The sequence below is a fragment of the Rhincodon typus genome, chromosome 8 (assembly GCF_021869965.1).
Source record: "Rhincodon typus isolate 14 chromosome 8, sRhiTyp1.1, whole genome shotgun sequence".
Classification (NCBI taxonomy): domain Eukaryota; kingdom Metazoa; phylum Chordata; class Chondrichthyes; order Orectolobiformes; family Rhincodontidae; genus Rhincodon; species Rhincodon typus.
Genome location: NC_063339.1, coordinates 36,315,355 through 36,332,820, shown reverse-complemented (window position 1 = coordinate 36,332,820; position 17,466 = coordinate 36,315,355). Strand labels below are relative to the sequence as shown.

At 39.5% G+C, this 17,466-nt stretch overlaps 2 long non-coding RNA genes across 2 annotated transcripts; one reads left to right on the top strand and one right to left on the bottom strand.

Annotated features, from left to right (window-relative positions):
- Positions 1-631: 631 nt before the first annotated feature.
- Positions 632-3,990, bottom strand: LOC125483647. The gene is made up of 3 exons (XR_007262587.1): positions 3,531-3,990; positions 1,180-1,224; positions 632-1,068 (listed from the first exon to the last, which is right to left on the bottom strand). It is a non-coding gene; the product is annotated as an uncharacterized LOC125483647 (long non-coding RNA).
- An 11,278-nt stretch (positions 3,991-15,268) lies between these two features.
- On the top strand, positions 15,269-17,316 carry LOC109937115. Its single transcript, XR_007262589.1, has 3 exons — positions 15,269-15,382; positions 15,478-15,630; positions 16,922-17,316. It is a non-coding gene; the product is annotated as an uncharacterized LOC109937115 (long non-coding RNA).
- Positions 17,317-17,466: the final 150 nt, after the last annotated feature.

Genomic DNA, 17,466 nt, shown 5'->3' with positions numbered 1-17,466 from the left:
CTTGATGCTCTGCAACTACAAAGCTGAAGACAAGAAATATTTTTATTAAGAGATTCCATCTGGGTGAGGAGGCTTCAGGCCAATTCACATCCTGCAACCTGCTTTGAAAACTCTGCTCACATTTTGACAGCTATGACAAATTCCATCATAGCTGCTGAAACAATCCACAACATTCTCAACCAATCAACGACTTTGTGTTACAACAGAAATAGCCAGTCAAACCAAAATCAGCCTCACTATCACTGAATTCACAGAACAAAATAAAGTGAAGTAAAAATAAGTCACCCTCAAAATTGTCCAGTTGTTCCTAACCCAGACTTTGTACCTAACAGATCTTAGACACTAAGTTTATAACTTAAACAAAAATTAATGATGAGAAGAGATAAATAACAAGATAATCTGATTAATATCTACCATATAAACCCGATCTTCTTTAATCATAAGTTCGGGGCAAATTACTGCAGATGCTGGAAGCTGTACTGAAAACAACAAATGCTGGAGATCACAGCGGGTCAGACAACATCCATGGAGAGAGAACAAGCTAATGTTTGAGTCTAGATGACTCTTCATCAGAACCGCTCTGAAACTCAAAAAATCTAAAACTCTCAAAAATAATTTTGCAAGTCTATGATGCCAGCTGAAGTCATAAATTTATTTTATTTTATTTTATTTTCCCAAAATGTACAATTGTACTAAACCATTACTATGTAGAGCTTCAAATTATTTTTCACTAGTTTCCATTCATGTTTTTTAACAGTTCCTATATATCTCTACGGTAAGACATATTCCATTATATCAACAAATCTTCCACTCTTTACCAACAACTCATTCTCAAACTTCTGGTGAATAATATTATGGAGCCCTTCCTGCCAGTGATAGCAGGAATTCAGGCACACATGGGCATGCTTCTTCAACTATAATGGGAAATCTGGAGTGTCTTTATCACTCAAACAATATTTAGTCTGAATAATGGTGCTCTTTACTGTTTATATTCCTAGAATTAATATATTCTTGTTATTTTTGTCCTTGAAGTTATCCAGAACATATCAAGAAGTCCAAGAATTTGTCCTGTAGAGAAAAGTTGGAGATTATAGCAAGTTGCATTCACTTCAGTGGTTTTCTGACAGAACTATCACACAACAATACTGATGATTTTAGAAAATGTTTGGCTGTACTTACGAAAGCGCAAACCAAGGAATGTGATGAGCTTGTAGAAAAAATCTCCTGCAATGTCAAGGTATGGTACAAATATTTTTTACATTGTCAGATCAATTTCACGGGTATACCTTTAAAATATTGGATACTTTTGCTATGATACAGCAATTACATTAGTTACTTGTTTCTAATTGTGATAGATCTGATCCACTGTTAACTGTGTTTTGATGTCAGATGATTTTTCATCAAGCCACTAGGAGGAAATCTTGGGCAGTTTAACACACAATTCAGCCTGTCTGTAACTTCTTTGGCGGCCGGTAATGACTGCTAATATCAACTTGCACTACCACCCATTCCCAACACTGCTTTTCAAATTGCAATTACTCACTTCCACCAGTGATGGTGCTTTTGAGTTGCATCTCACCCAACTCCTGAACATGGATTTCAGTGAAAGTCCTATGCATCAACCAACTCTTTCTTTGATTCTTAAACTGCCACGTTTTATTAATAAGAAAAAAAAAGCATTATTTAAAATAAGGACAGAATGTTGAACTTTATAATGGCTAGTGAATTATTAAGTTCTGTGATCCAATTTCCTATTACCAACCCCTACCCTGCCCTCTAATTCTACTTGCATGAAGACTACATTGGGACTTAACTCCCCTGTGCAACACCATGCCAAATTTATATAGAAATTTATATAGAGTTATAGAAAATGTTCTACATTTCTTGCACAAATATACACATTATGATTGGATCGTAAACACAATTACAGTTTATTGTACATTGGAAGGTGATGGCCTAGTGGTATTATCACTGGACTGTTAATCCAGAGACACAGATAATGTTCTGTGGACCTGAGTTCTAATCACACCAAGGCAGATGGTGGAATTTGAATTCAATAAATAAAAACTGAATTAAGAGTCTGACCGTGAATCCATTGCCAATTATTGGAAAAACCCATCTTGTTCACTAATGTACTATAGGGAATGAAACTGCCATCCTTACCTGGTCTGGCCTATGTGTGATTCCAGACCCACAGCAATGTGGTTGACTCTTAACAGCCGTCTGGGCAATTAGAGATGGGCATTAAATGCTGCCTGGACAGCAATGACCTCATCCCATGAATGAATAAAGAATTTAATAAAATTCCTAATATTTGATAGAATCCCTGCAGTGCAGATAGAGGCTACTTGGCCCATCAAGTCTGCAGCAACCCTCTGACAATCATCCCACCCAGATCTAGCCCTTCAGCCTATTCCTGTAAACTCACATTTACAATGATTAATCCACCTATCCTGTATATCCCTGGACACTATGGGTAATTTAGCATGGCCAGTCCACCTAACCTGCACATTGTTCAATTGTGGGAGGAAACCAGAGCACCAGGTGGAAACCCATGCACACAGGGGGAGAATGTACAGACTCCACACACACAGACACCTAAAGCTGAAATCTTTTTCTTACAGATTCTATATAATTTTATAGTAAAATATATTCCATTATAGCAACAAATGCTCCTCTCCTTACCAGACAACACATTATCAAACTTCCAGTATGTAATGTTATGGGAATGTTTGATGAATTATCCTTTGATTTCACAGTGCTCAAAGAGTGAAGTATTTTGTTATTTGGATCAGTGGCATGGTCTGATTTGACAGTGAATCTTTCCACTTATATGATGTGGGGCTCAATTACTTACTGGATACAATGGAACCATTGGAGGAGCTTGAAGATATTTCACCATTGCCCATTAATTTTTAACTGGAGGTTACAAAGTCAGATGCCATTAACCTGTTACGACATAGAGACAGCCAGCCAATTTAACTCAACCTTTCTTCCTCTGTATTCATAACACAGTAAAATTAAAAACTTGATAGACCCTCAAAATTGACCCGCTGTTCCTACCCCGACTTTTGAATAATCAATCCCAGATTCTGTGAATAATCAATTCCAGACTCCAGTTTGTATTTTAAACAAAAGACCGTAGCAGTTTATTAACAACAATAAAGGTAAAATCGCTATAGTCTTTCCACATCATAGGGTTTCTGTGTCATTAGAGAAAGACATGTGGAGCATGGTGATTTAACCTGAGGATCACCGCATCTCAGGCACAGGGAGAGGTTGAGTAGGACAGTCCTTCATGGTAGCTTCAGCTGGAACTGTACCCACACGGCTGGTGCCATTCTGCATCATGAGCCGACTGAGCTAACTGACCCCCAAATTAACAATATGACAACTTCAGTACAGCAAAAATTAAACAACAAAGTAAGCCAATTTGTCTATGCTTTAAACACAAAAATATTTGTTTCACACAAAAGATAGACAGAGAAACAAACACGGTTAAAAGAAAATAACAAAACTGGTTTGATTACCTAAGTGGTTTTCATAATGCTTTGTTCCACAGACATAATGGTTTCCTCATCGATTTTCTGAAGATGTCAATCAGTGTCACCTTTTCAGCACTCAGATAAAGGCAGTAATATTTATAATTTAGTTTTCCAATTTCTGAACTCCCAAGAGCTGATTAGAAAGATTAAGCAGGGCTTTCAAAATCTTCATGCTGTAGCATCAACAGCCAGATTTCTTTTAAACAGAACACACTGTCGAAAACCCAGTTCAAACTCTAGACACTCCCTGACAGACTCTCCAAATCCTCTATGAGGTCCCAGTTACCATTCAACATCTGCTGTCTCCTTAAGCATAAGGTCTTTTCTAAACTTGCTGGAACTAGTTCCTAGGTACTAACCTCATTAATGGCCAGCTTCTATTATCTATTTGAACAGAATGCTCTTCCCTGGTGATCAAGTGTCAGCAGAACCCTTTGATCAGGAACCAACGTGCAATTAACTTCTAGTTCTGGTCTCACAAATAAAAAAAAACTTGTTTTGTCTATTTTCCTTTTGACACAAGCTGCTACCCACAGTACAAAAGTCATCTTTAGCTCACAGTTCCCAGTTTATAGTTCAAAACCAAAATTGAAAAAAGAATACATTAAAAACAGTGAAAAGTCTGTGAGGGCTCTAACAAACCTTATACTTTATGAAGTGGAGTTTGTATTGTTCTTTTTGTGTTTAGGTTCTTGGTGTGGGCTTCTTTCCACAACCATTTGACTCAGATGAAAGTGCTGCCAATTGAGTCATGATTGAGACTTAAACAGAAGTAAAGTTTCAAGTTTAATTTTGTACGGCTAGTGTCATTACTCAGGGAATCCCTAATGTGTCTGATTATATTCTTGAAGGTAAGAAGAAAGACCATCTCGAGATGCCCCTAAGCTTATTTACTGTTCCTACTGTGCCAGTCCCCTAATGTAAACAGTTTGGTTTAAAAATGAGTTTGACAGAAATTGTATACCAGCATCAAATCTCCAACATAGGGCCCATTTTGCTGATGCCGTTTTTCTTTCTCTGCTACTGCTGCTGGTCATGAATGGTGCTTTAAATAAATGAGCGAATTACTACCCTGGCACACCTCAGTTGTGGTTTACAATCTCCACTACTTTCTGCAGATGGATGAGCATTGTCCTCAGCTCTTTGTAATGGCCAGTAAAGTAAATTTCTGATTAATATTTACCAACCAGAAATAAAATCACAACTTCACTTGTTTTGTCGGTTGCCATTGGTATTTGCCATGAAAAGTGGCTGGGTGAAACTCCCTAGTTCTGTGGTTCAGAAATGTATAGGGGATATGGCTGCTGTTCATTCTCAAATGAAAATTGATCTAATTTAGATTTGAAAGAATTCATCCATCTCCTTTCAATCTATTTCAATTCAAACAATACATGCCTTCTGAAGATAAGAGCAGCTTCAGGTTTTTTTTGACCATAAGCCACAGTTTAGGGGCAAGAGGAACCTTCAGATTTTGTTTTCCTACTATTTTGGCAAAGTGTTTTCTTTGGTGAGATGCATGGAGGGCAGTCTGTCATGGCCCAGGTCAATTTGTCTCCCGCAATCATCTACTCTTCAGTTCTAAATTATGCAATTGGCACCCATCTTGTGGAATCATGTGGCGAAAATAGCAAAAGTGCTAGCCGTTTTGTAACATATGCACTGCTGGTGCCATGTTTAAACCTAATGTGATCAGCTACATTCCCTCTAACTTTTCATACTGTTGTGCAGACTCTGCGATCAGTGCACACCAGCAGCTTCTGGAACCAAAAGTCCATGTGTCTACATGCCAGTTGGTGTGAGTGGACCCGCCGAGGCTGGTTCCAACATGGATCTGACTATCTCCATGGACAGCTTGGCTACCTCCATGGAAACCCAGGCTCCGCACACAGGTTGTCTGCTGAAAACGTGCACAGACCGGCACGTTTGCTATCACCATTGGTGCTCAGCATAAGTGCAAAGCAAGATGGGGACAATGGATCTTGATCCCACTTCAGGTGCCCCTTCTTCGCTGGGAGACAGCAGCTGCCCATTGTGGGGAGGAGCCACATATAGATTCTTCGGAGCTATCTCTCGGGATGCTCCTGTGGTGCCCGTTCCTTCCACTTCCCCCTGCCTGTGATGCAGAATTCGAAGCCGAGCAGTGTAAGCCTGCATCTGGGCAGGATACTGATCAGCTGACTAAGGCCCTCCAGCTCAATTGCACGTGGGATAACATGCCAACACATTCCAGGCCAACAGGGCTAACATTGCAGCAGTATCCCTCCACCCCAGCTGTAGATAATGGGACTGCATTTAGATGTAGTGGGATGGAAAAGAAGAAAAAAAAACTTACTGAGAGCACATAGATGATACATGTATCACTCCAGAAGTCACTGCCTTGTATAGACATTGGAGACCAGTGGAACCGGAAAGAAATTTCAAGGGAATGCTGCCCATTACCTGATCCATTAAGACCTTGGTGGTAGGATTGTATCTCAGTTCTGTGTAGTACTGATCCTTTTGCATAGGTGTCGTCAGCCATGTTTGAATGGGATGGCCCTTGTTTCCCAGCAGCCAACTCTTCATGGCCTGAGGGCCTCAGAAGAAACTCGGAACCTGCAACTTCTCCAGTATGTACACATCAAACAATTCCCAGGATATCTGCCGCCCATATCTAAAATCTGGCAACAGTGTCACAGGTGGGCTGGAGAGTTATGGAGTGAAAGCCTTTTGTGTTCATGAATTCTGATTGGGTGCTCTGAAAGCAACATGGGTGCACTCTATAATACCTTGCTCATGGGGAAAGCCAACATTATCGGAGAATTCCACTGCCTGAGCTACTTGACTTCAGATTTAAACTATAATCTAGAGGAAATGCCATTGAAGAGATCCTGAGACGTTTATAGTTTGAGGATTGGGAGATGCCACAAGGGTCCCCAGTTACTCCTTGGCACGAGATTCTATCAAATATTCAGATGTAATGTTCACAACCACAGGGATTGTGTGGTCAGTAAATCCTTTTGAGAACAACTTCTGGACCAGTAGATAATGCAGTTCTTTAGTCTCTTCCTTCACTGTTTTACTGTCAGTAGTAGATTCTGAGTCCAGTCATTCTCCTCTGCCTCATCAACTGTTACCCCTTCCTCTGGAGGCTGTGTGACAGCTGGTGGAGGCTCCTGTTCTTGCAGAACTGGATGATGCATTGTAATTGATCTCATCTTTGATGCTGTGGTCACATGTTCAGCACCACCAGAAGGAATCTCTGAGCACTGATTCCATTTTGGCTGACTGAACAGATAATTTGTGAGGAATGAGGGAGCAGCATATCAGTAAAGGTATTCCTGATCCCTCACATCAATCACAATGAAGCAACATGCTATGGCCTCACTCAATGCGGCATGGAGGCTTCACCTTTGTAAGGAGGTGAAGGTCATCCCTCAATGTGGAGCTCTAGCTTTGTAACCTTATGCAGATGTATGTTGCAGATCTATAGGACAAATGCTGTTCAGGGATTTAAATCATATACTTCTCCCCCATAATAGTACACCCATCCCTTGAACATCACAGACTGTCAACTCATACATACAGCTCGGTATGAAAATGTGGCAGCTGCCAAGCATTGTATTGTAGTATTAGGTATGAAAAGTGATGCAGAAATTGTAAAGCTAGGAGTGATTTTTAGTTTGCATTTGCATGGCTTAGCATTTCTAACATGACAGGACATCAGTTGATGCAAAATATGTAATGGCCATGATTGCTTGAGACAATAGTTTGTAATGTTAATTATTGTTAAAATAATGACCTTTCACTGAAAACTAATTTGATGGCAGACGGGTGGCATTACTGAGTAAGTGGATGCAAGATTAATGTAATTTCCCCTACTGTGGCTTCCCATGTAAAGGATTATATTCTGCCTCTAATGAGAAAAGGTGTAATTTACTCCTGCCTTGACAACCATTTTGTCTCCTTGTTCTGCAGTTATATTTTATGTGAAGATAGAAAAGTTTCAACTTAAAGTCCTTGTGAGTAGGTTGCCAGTTCCACCTGACACTAATGGTCCTTCCATTCTTCTTTGTGTTACTCTCGCATCCCTGATGCCTCCTGCAGTTTCAGTTCAGCCCCACATGTTACTGTTAATGTTCCCATTTATCCCTGAACCCATAGCTTTGCGAGTTGCTTTGTGCTTTTTGGCCATTCACTCTCATATTGAGGGAAGAATGATTGTGACTTTTGAGAACACATTCTTCCTCAGCTTCCAGTCCCATCTGAAGGTCTCTGAAAGCCCACCTTTCCATTTTGAATAGCCCCCTTTCGTATTGTCATTCCCTCAGTGACTCTCAGTCTTATGAACCCCAACTCAGATGAGCTACCTACTCTCCCTTGGATTGCAAAGACTGCCCCTAACAGTTAATACCAAGACCCCAGGACTAATCATGGACCATAACCCAGACTACTTGGGAAGACACCCCCAACTGAATACAGCCAGCTCCCCTGGCTGATTTCTCCACAGCACCCCACCTGAATCACTTGTGACCCCCAGCATGGCTGCAGTTTATCTGCTGGACTGACTGGCCCAATTCCTGGACTTGAAGGACATGAGAGCAACCAAGTGTCTGACTGAATATCGCCAACTTCCTGGACTGGGATCAGATGAGTCTCTTAACTGAATATGGCGACACAACCGACTGACCAAAGTCTCCTTTCATCTTATGAAGGATTCCTTTGACTTTCAGTCATGTCAGTTTGTTTGAAGCATGAGGTGTGATATTAATGTAACCCATTGCTGTACAGAGAAATGTCCACCCCCTTGACTCTTCAGTGCTTGCATAGTGACAAGCTGCCAACTCAGTCTCTGTGCAAAACAGCAATGCAAGGCAGAGAAGGCCTGTAAGTATTTGCTGAAGAACCGATTTGCTAATAAGCAACATAACCTCCAAGTCAGAGCACAGTGAGAGTAAAGAGAATAAGAGAAGCAAGTGGCGAGTTGTGTTGCTAAGTAACTGCTCTGACTTTCATGTCAGAAATTGGTGCCATCTAGTTTCTTTGGGAAGGAGGGGGACAATCAGGAGCTGCACAGAAATGAGGTGAGATTAGCTAATACTGATATAAAAATACATGGGAATAATGCAGTCATTGTTCATTGGTGACATTCCGAGCTTGCAGTTTAAACGCCCAGGGGAAGATTGGAAATTTATTTCTTAACATTGGGAATTTTTTTTTTCATTCTTGCCATATTTCCCCAACTTTCTCACCATTGCCCTAGCTGCTGAAGGCAGTAGAAATTTCTCCCTTTTGAGTTGTTTCGTCCCATTGGTGTGTGAACATGAGGAAGGACAATCAAGAGTGACTGTATCCAGGCTCCTTATGCGGTTGCAAGCATTTTGCATGATATGGCACATATACAAACAAGCTATAATTGTTTGTCAATGTGCATCTCTGACGTACTCCTGGAATGAGATTGCATCCTCGTGTCACTAAAGCCATTCATTTGTCACAATATCATCATGACATTGTTAAAAGGTTTGCTGTGCATTTATTTAATGGCTCCAGAATAAATGGTAGTAGTCAGCAAGCGGGAGTAAAATAGTACATCTCTTTGACCTAAGAATATGGCAATTTCAAGTTAGTCACCCACTGACTATGTGTGAATCAGAGGTACAAAAACAGATGAATTTTTTAATTCAAATTTTCAATCCTTGAATTTAGAGTGTAAATCACTGCAGTGTACGTTCGGATGAAGCTGACTCACACACTGAATGTAAGTTAGATCATTTTACTTGAACAAAAGCAGTGAGCAATGCCCTCCACTGCAGTTAATCCTACTGCAGTTGCAGAAAAAGCAGTGTTGAGTCAGGAACGTGGAAACCAGACAAGTGATGCAAGAGTCGCCTGTCCTGATACTGATGAAGTCCTTGGAGGAGAGCCATTGCCAGTGGCAGCAGGAGTGACCCAGCTGTACGGGTGGGAAGGAAGATGAATGGGAGATCTGTAATGATAGCGGATTCATTGCTTAGGGGAACAGGGCTTTTTTGTGGCTGTAGAAGTCGTAGTCCAGGATGATTTGTTTGCCTCCCAGGGTCAAAGAAGTCAACAGATTGGCTTTTTCAGTGGAGTTGGTGGATGGAGTGGGTAATCAATCAGAGGTTGTCATCCATGTTGGTATCAATAATATAGTAGGAATGGGGATCTGGTCCACTAGTCTGAATTTAGGGAGCTTAGTGGAAAATTAGTAAGCGGGACCGGGAAATTAGTAATTTCAGGATACTCCCAGTGCTGTGTGCAAATTAGAACTAAATGGATGAATGTATGGGAGAAAAGATGGTACAGTAGGGATAGTAGTTTAGATTCCTGTGACTCTGGCTCTGGGGAACCACTGTACAAGTCAGATAGGGTGCAACCGAACGGAGCTGGGACTGAGTTATTTGCAGTTTTTTAGTGAGTGCTATATGAGGAGCTCTGAGCTAACTTGGCAGGGCTATGGGAACCAGGGGAGTATGTTAGAGACTAATACCAGGCTGCATAAAAATCTAGGAGAGACAGATAATGTTAGAATACAGTAAAGTAATAGGTGGAGTTGCAGAACAGAAGAAAGAAATATTATATCAGGGTTACACTGCATGTATTTGAATGCACAGAGTATAGCCAATAAGATTGGGGAACCACAAGTGCAGATTGCGAACCTAGTATGGAATTATATGTTGTGGCTATAACAGAGACATTGCTCAAGGAAGGGCAGGACTAAGTTTTAATTATTCCCGATTACAAGGTGTTCTGATGAGATCAAAAAGGGAAACACTGAACAGGGTTGGCTGTGTTGGTTAAGGCAAGATTCTAGTGCTGCAGATAAGTGATGTCCTAGAGAGTTCAACAACAGAATTGATTTGGTTCGAATTAAGGAACAAAAAGGCTACAATTATAGTCACTAAAAGCATTTAAAAATTGATAAAGTGGTGTTATTGGACCTCATCTGCATTTTATGGAAAAAACCCACACTTTTTATGAAGAAGTGTTTCCTAATTACTCTTCTGACTGGCCAGGCTCTTACTTTACTGTTATGTCCCATTGTTCAAAACATTCTCAACAGCATAAAAGGTTTCTCTGTTTCTCTTATTAATTCCTTTCAAATCCTAAAAAAAACTCAAATCAAAATCACCTACTGTTACCTATGCCACTCCCAAAAGACGTTAAAAACAAGTGTTATGTTAAAGGCAGCATTTACAGGCACTCAAGCTTTTTGATGAGGTTCATTGTTTGGATTTTCAAAGTCTTGCTTATAATTTGGTCAGAATATAGAAGAATTTTTTTTACATAGATACACCAGCTGAAATTATTGTTTCCAACAATCATAGAGGCAGTTAAAGATAGACAACAAACTCTGACCTTAGCAGGGATGCTCACATCTTGTGAAACAATTCAGATAAAACAGGAAAGTGACAATAACAAAAATATTTGTAGAACTGAAAGATTCTGAAAAAAAGGATCTGAAGTGCAGTCTTTACAATAATGACTTCCACTTTTGGTGTGCCTTTTGACAAGAAAATGTGGTTAAGTTTTGGGAACTGCACAAAATGCACTTCAGTGAAAATATTCCATATTTTAAGTGCGAAAAGAGGTGAACATGACAATGCCAGAACAGCAGAAAACAATACATAAACAGGTCACATGAAAGATGCGACTAATCCCTTAACAATGGATGGCAAGAATGAAAAAACATCTAGAAAGAAAAGTCTTTTGACCTAAATCCACAGCAGAATGAAGTAGGTCTTTAAGGACTAGGAGACAGTAAAGACTGCAGATGTTGGAAGCAGAGTTAATAAATATGGAGCTGGACAAACACAGCAGGTCAGACAGCATCAGAGGAGCAGGAAAGTCAATGTTTCGGGCTGAAATCCTCTGATGCTGTCTGACCTGCTGTGTTTGTCCAGCTCCATGTTTATTGACAATGAAGCAGGTCACCTGACACTGCCAATTACCCTAACTTGATAAATACTATGAACTACTTTTGGAGCATATCTTTGAGTGCATCTCGGCTGTTGGGTGTTTGCTTGTCTGGCCCATCATAGAAAGCATTAATTCCAGAGAGATGTAGGAATCTATGCACTGTCTACTGTGTAAAGAGCAAGCTAATCACAGCATGGAAATGGTTTTTATCAAGTAAACATACATCATCTAAAACTCTGCAATGTACAGAAAAAAAACAAAGAAAAACAATTTCCTAGTAATTAACTCTGCATCCACTGTAAGGAACTCAGTGGATCAAAGGGTAAGCAAGTAATTCCAATGTATTGCCTGACAAGTGCATATGAACAATCTATTTTTAGTGAGGTGCTTCTTCATAGTAGCAACTGCTCATCTATCACCCCTGTCAACAATTACACACAAAGAGGGCACTCAGAGAATGTATATCTTGGCCAAGCTGCATTAATATTAATACAGTTACACAGTTCTTCCTTGAGGTTTGTAAATACAAAACTAAAAAATAATCTAATAGAAGTTTCTGCCCCTAAGGAAGCTTCAAGACAATCCACATCCAACAAACTGCTCTGCAAATGCTGTTCACATTTTGACAGCTGCATCTCAGCAGTTGAGACAATTCATAACATTCTAAATTAACCAACAACTTTCTAAATAAGACAATCCACAACCCAGTACTTAGGTCAACTTGCCTAACAAGCTGTGAAAGCAGCATATCATAGGGCTAAATGACCTAACCTGACCTCATTACAGCTTGGGATCAAACATGAGTAAAAGTTGAATTCCAGAAGTGATGGGAAATTGTTGACAGCAGGACGGAATTTGACTGAATATCGCATCAAGAAGGCCCAGCAAAACTGGAGTCGATGGGAAAATAGGTGTGGTTGTCTTCAGCTGCTTCATTAATGACCTTTCATCATAAGGCTAGAACTGAAGATATTCTCAGATTATTGCGCAATGTTTAACAAATTTCACAACTCTTCAGATACTGAAGCAATCCATGTCCATATGTGGCAAGACCTGGACAATATTTAGGTTAGTCACATTTGCAGCACACAAGTGTCAGGCAATGACCATTTCATACAAGAGTTCACATTCATTTGCGTTACTATTATCTAATAACTCACTTTCAACATCAATGGTCTGGAATAATAGCTATATGAATATTATGGCTACAAGAGCAAGTCAGAGTCTAGGAATCCTGCAGTGAGTAACTCCCCTCCTATCTCCTCAATGACTGTACACTCTACAAGTCACAAGTCAGGCGTGTGATGGAATACTGCCTGGATGAGTGCAGCTCCAACAACACACATGAGGCTCAACCATCCAGTACAAAGCATCCTTCTTTATCGGCACCCATCCACCACCTTCAACATTCATTCCTGTCACCACCAAGAAACAGCAGCAGTTTGCATTATTCTATGAATGCACTATAGTCACTTACCAAGCCTTCTTTGACAACAGCTTCCAAACTTGTGATCTCTGCCACTAGAAGAACAAGGACAGCAAATACATGGGAACAGCACCACCTGCATGTTCTCCTCCAAACTGCACACCATCCTATCCTGGAACTATATCATGCTCCTTCACTGTCATTGGGTCAAAATCCTGGAACTCCCTTCCTAATGGCACTTGTGTGGCCCTGCAACGGTTCAAGAAGACAGCTCACCACCAACTTCTCCAGGGCCATTAGAGATGGACAATAATTGCTGGCCTAGTCATTGATACCCACATCTCTTAAACAAACTAAATCATTGTTTTAAGTAAGTAAATTTTCTTAATGTTAATGGATCATTTAAAAAATTTGTCCGAGATCTGGATCCAATCTGTATTATCACCAAAGTCTAATATGTTCTTTCTTGAGCATTACCTATGTGTGTCTAACCTTTTTTGAAACCTGCTGATTAGGTTTTAAGATAAGTTGTTTCTGAACAGATACAGGACTAAACAAATGAGTTGAAACATTGCTACTGTCCACTTTCAATGACGTCAACTTGTATTCATCCTTACCAACTATTGTTAACTACCAGTTCTCTGTGCCTTGAAATTTATATTTCTCATCTGAATGTTTTAATTTCTCATGAACTTGCTCCTTCTTAGCCACATAACCCCGCCTAACTCTGGTTCCAAACTCTCCATTCCTTTCACATCAGTCTCATGCTCCCTTTTTTTGCCCCTTTATTGTTGACAATATCTTCAGCAGCTTAAGTCCAATGCTCTGGAATTCCCTCCATAAACCACCCTGGCTCTCCACCTCCCACTCCCACTTTAAGAACATTCTGTCAAATCTCTGTTACTTTGACCAAACCTTTGACCACCTCTTCTACTGTCTGTATTTTCTAACTGGGAATTAACTTTTTTGGATTAAACAACTCTGAAGCACCTTGGCACACTTTTCTAAATTGACGAAGTCATTTAAGTGTATTTTGCAATGGTAATCATTGCTGACTGTCCAATGGCATGACAACAACTCAAAGGTTCCCGTGGAGACCACACACAAAAATGTCCCTTTTGGTTACTGTGCACTTGAACAAATTATCTGCATAGTCTAAAAAAAAATCAGAGCGTACAATTGGTGGTAATTGTAATACAATTAAAATGTGAATTTTGTGCTGCATTCCCATTGCTGACAGTAAGTGAGGTAACTCAATGTTGGTTATTAGTGAACATCTCTTTTGAGTGAAATGGCCTTCTAAATTCTTGTGATGGATCATCAGATAACCATTCAGCTGTGTCACAATGACTGATGCAGCTACACTTGTGCTGTTGAGGACTGTTCTGTATGTCCGCTGAGCTTTTGGAACCACACTTTCAGGTAATTATGAAGGCAATGAAGCCCCTGCATAATAATTTTCTTCAACTGATTCCCTCACTTAATTGAAACATTCTGCCTAAGTAAGAAGGCTGCACAAATGTGGCTTGGAGATACAATTGCTAACAGACCTTGTTGGATACTCTGCTTAAACTCAAATCATTGATAGCAGACTTCCATTGTATGGCACTGTGAAGAGGTGGCAATCCATTGAGCCATGTACTTAAGGAAGGATTCACACTGGTCAGTGTCCAGCAAGTTCCTACTTCTCCTCTTGCCATGACCATCAATCTTGCATGCATTCATTTTAAGGTTCACCCAGTGCTCCCTCCTGAATCTTATCAGCCATATTTTTAATGGTACCTGTATACAATTGGTGGATTAAATGATTTGGGTGCAATTTTGGCTTCATAGGAACTACTTTGGACCTGTCACTGTGCTTTGATGACATCCATAGAAAGGAAAGAGGTGCAGAAGATACACTTGAATGTCAACCATGTGGTACCCCTTCAAATATTGCTTATGTGTCATATGATACCTCTTCAAATATTGCTTATGTGTCAAAATATTGTTGTAATGATTTTGTGCTTGAAATATCTCAGACCAGTGACTGAATGAGTAAGTGGAGAAAAAAAGGTTCTGAGCTTGAAATTGCCTTCTACTTTGTCCATTCCCACTCTTAGGTTTGCACTGTGTGGCAAGGTTATATAGATTGAGTTTTTCTCTCATTACTTCTGTTTTGTTCTGCTGTGAGGTGACATTAGCTATCAAAAAGTCAGTGTTGAGATGGTGGAAATCTCAGCAGTACATAAACAATACCCAAATGCTCATCCCATTGTGGATGTGAGAACTAAATATGAATATCTTAGGCAGGTACATTATTTGATGGAGAGAGTGTGCTGAATATCAATGAGATTTGTTGTCCCTAGTGTAATTTTTTTTTGTTTTTAAGATTTGCTTTTCAAACCATTTGAAAAAGGATTTGGATTCAAATAACGTGGATAAAGTTAGTTCTTCAATAACAAGCTTTTTTGCTCAATTTTCCGATATGAGGACAACAGGCTACTACAGGGTACTGTAAACCTTGATTTGTACACATATGACATATATTATTTAAAATCCATCTTTTACTGGAAAATAAAGTTGTACTTTGAATTTTCTTTGCAGACTTTGGTAGAGAGAGCACACTCTAAAATTGTTCAGGAATACGTAAGAGTCCTTATTAACAGTTCTCTGAGATGTACATCAAATAACCGGACTCAGACATCCAGAAAAATTATTCAGGACTCCCAGCAGCTGCAACAGGTCTTTGCAGAACAAGTAAGAAGATTTCACAAACTATCCTATTAATTTTTCTTATATTTAACAACATAAGCAAAAATATAGGAGCAAGAATAGGCCATACTCCTTGAACGTGCTCATTCATAAAGATTAACTCTTACCCAGTTATCATCCACTATTATCTTATTAAAATGTGAATGGGCAAGTTGCTCTATAGCCTAACAAGTTACTCAGAATGCTAAAAATGGTTTGAATTGAATTGCTTTGTGATTTTATTTTCTGCCCCCTACCTTCCTATCCAGAAAGCCTATCAGGGATCAGGAATTTACTACAGCATTACTTTGTTCCCACCTATACTGTGGCACAAAATGGTGGTTTTGCTAATTAGTGCTGATTAAGTTACAGCACATGCAGATTTTCTTCCGAAGATGTTCTGTGCCTGGAGATGTGATTTTTCAAAGTTTCAAGCAAATGTCATATGTCATGCAAACTGTGAACGATACCCTCTTCCATTCAAACTACTCGGAAATGAGAGTTGTGTACAATGAAAAATAAAAAGTAAACAGGAGAAACCAATGTATTTAAGATCTCACTAAATTTTTTATAGATCATGAACTTGAGCATTCATGTGTACTCTCGAAGTAACTTCAGCAGGATTGCACTGGCATAAGTGCACGATGTGTGTATGCTAGGCCCTGGGTTATTGCTGAAGTTTCTGATATAGATTGCCATCGATAGGGGCTCTGCCCTTTCTAAGCATGAACACTGATTTAAGAATGGGTGAGATCAGGTGCAGAGACTCTTTTAATGTTCCAGTTTCTTCAACTCGGTCTTTGCTGGGACTCTGTGCATGATTGACCACAGATATGGCCATGTATACTGACTTGTTGAGGGGTAATTATAGGAACAAGCTAGGGATTCAGCTTGCCCCATGACTCAGCCATCTCCACTGGATTTGTTGGATTTGTGACATAGGGGAGTAATGCAGGTATCCTCCTAATGCTTAAACATCCAATATGGTATGCAATTATAGAGGTTTTCTGCTGTACAACAAACTTTGATAGGATCAGAAATAGGGTGTGGAGTAGATACCAAATATAACACGCAATGATTTTCAGGACCTACAGTTTGCCTACAAAGTCAAAATTAATATATATATATAGCTTAATATAGCTTAAGTGTATTGTCAACTCATTGTTAGGACTTCATATTTTCATTTAGCAACATTTGATTTTGTAAATCTTTAAACAACCATATTCTCATTTATGGTGTTGTCAATATAAAAACATTGTGATAATCAAAAATATTTGTTTGTTTTTAATATTTTCAGCACTCAAGTGCCACTTGCCTAAACAAACCTATCCTAGATGTGGCAGAAATCATTCAAATTAATGATATTAATGCATTGAAGACTGAGGTTGCTGCATTTGTTTATAACTACCCTGATGTAAGGTAGGTGATCATGTAAAACTCAATTTTTATTGATATTCTTTTCTGAGGAGATCTTAAGCTGCCAAATTGAAAAAGTTGACAGATTCAAAAACATCTAGCAATTTATAAACATAATTTTAGAAAAGCCCTAATTAAATTGGAATTGAATGTTATTGTGTTGCCATAGTTTTACTTAGCAGAGAGATGACTGGTGGTGATTTAATCTGAGGGCCACCATACCTCAGGCAAGGGGAGAGGTCGAGAAGGAGAGTCCTTCATAGTAGCCTCAGCCAGTGATGGGATTTGAACCAGCACCATTGGCATCACACTGCTTCACAAACCAATTGTCCAGCCAACTGAACTAAATCATGTTCAAATTTGAGATTTATCCATTGACATGGGAGCAGTGCTGGCAAATGTTTGGATCTGCAAGAAATAAATGCA